Below are 1,737 nucleotides of genomic sequence, written 5' to 3'. Positions count from 1 at the left end.
AAGTCTGCAGTGAGCTATGATTGCACCACTGCACTCCAGCCTCAGCCATACAGCGAGACCCTGTCTCAGAAAAAAAAAAAAAAAAAAAAATCAGCCCTTTCACCCTTCTTCCCAGCTGTGTGGCCTTGAATAATTTCCTTCACTTCTCTGAACCTGTTTCTCCTCTTGCAAATTAAGAATGATAATTTACACCTGCAGAGCTGTGTGGATTCAATGAGGTAGATTCAATGGAGTAGCTGGACCCGTAGGGGGCACCTAGTGGGTGCTCAGGAATTGCTCATTCATGCAGTCACACAGCCTCAGTGCCTCCCTGCATGGCCCACCCCCAGCCTTTCACCACCCCCAGGGAGATCTGGCTGGCCAGAGGATAATTGCTGATGAGGACACTCAGGTTCAGAGAGCTCAGGCTTTTTGCCCAAGGTCACACAGCCAGTGAGTGACGCTGGGATTTGCATTGGGCCGATCTCTTAACTGTGGGTCTACTCTGTGTGTCCTTCCCAGGCCAGGCTCACCTACGCATTCCCAGTGTAGGTGAACTCGGAGCGTCCTGAACTCGAAGCGGCCTCTCTCACAGCTCTGGGAGCCAGGCAGGCTTTCCCGCTTCCCCGCCTCCCCGCTGCCCACCGCTGGATCTGTTTAAACTAGCCGAGCAGGGTGAGGTGGGGAGGCGGCGGAGAAGGTACGGAGATGTTTGTTTTCCTTGGGGGTTTATATCAACATTGGTCTTGACATTTCGCCTGTTATTATGTGTGGCTCTTTAGAGGGTGAAATAATATTTTCTTTTGCTTGAGAAAAGGACAAAGTTCAGACAGAGCTCTTGGCCCCAAATGGATTTTCCTCCTTCTCTGCTTTCCATGTGCCATAGCTACTTGGAGTTCCGGAGAGCCATTTCTGTGGAGCGGACATCCTCTCAGGGCCACGGGTGTGATCCGGGGCTGCAGGCAGCCACCATGTGCTGTAGACACAGCCTGCACTCCACAGGTCCACTCCGTGCTCTAAACACCATCTGCTTCCCAAGGATGAGGTTTGTGGGTCACTGGTACCTTCCACGGGGTCACCCCCGGTGTTCTCTTCATATCTACAGTGTGCGCAGGCTTGCTGTGTGCTGTGCGAGTCCTCCAGGAGGCTCACCTTTCCTTAGACACACTTGCGGAGCTGCTGTCAGTACACTGGCAGTGCTGTGGGTACGCTCTCTGTGCTGCTGGCACCCTGGACACGTCTAGGGGTGGCAGATACTGGTAGTGAGGATGGCTTATCATAGGCAAATCCCATAGGCCCTAGGGGTCCCTCGTGAGCTCCAGAGAATGTAGATAAACATCAACCAGGTGCCTGGAGATGTAGACATTCTCCAACATCCGTGGAGAAAGTGCCGAGGTGCAGGTACACCATGGGTGTTAGGGCTCTGTGCAGCAAGTGGGAGGGCAAACACCTGCCAGTACTCTCAGGGTATGGAGACCTCTGTGTGCTGTAGAGATGCCCACTGGGTATGCCACAGATCACTGTAATGACAGTCATCGTATGGCCACAGCCCTCATCCTAGTTTGTTAGGACTGCCATGAAAAGTACCACAAACTGGGTGGCTTAAGACAACAGAAATTACTCTCCGTTCCTGGTGGCCAGAAGTCCAAAATAAAAGGGACAGCAGGGTTGGTTGCTTCTAAGGCTCCAAGACAGAATCGGTTCCATGCCTTTCTCCCGGTTTCTGGGAGTTGCTGGCAGCCCTTGGTGTTTCTCGGC

Source organism: Pongo abelii, chromosome 13, assembly GCF_028885655.2.
Source record: "Pongo abelii isolate AG06213 chromosome 13, NHGRI_mPonAbe1-v2.0_pri, whole genome shotgun sequence".
In the NCBI taxonomy this organism is placed as follows: Eukaryota; Metazoa; Chordata; class Mammalia; order Primates; family Hominidae; genus Pongo; species Pongo abelii.
This window is presented reverse-complemented; position numbering follows the sequence as displayed.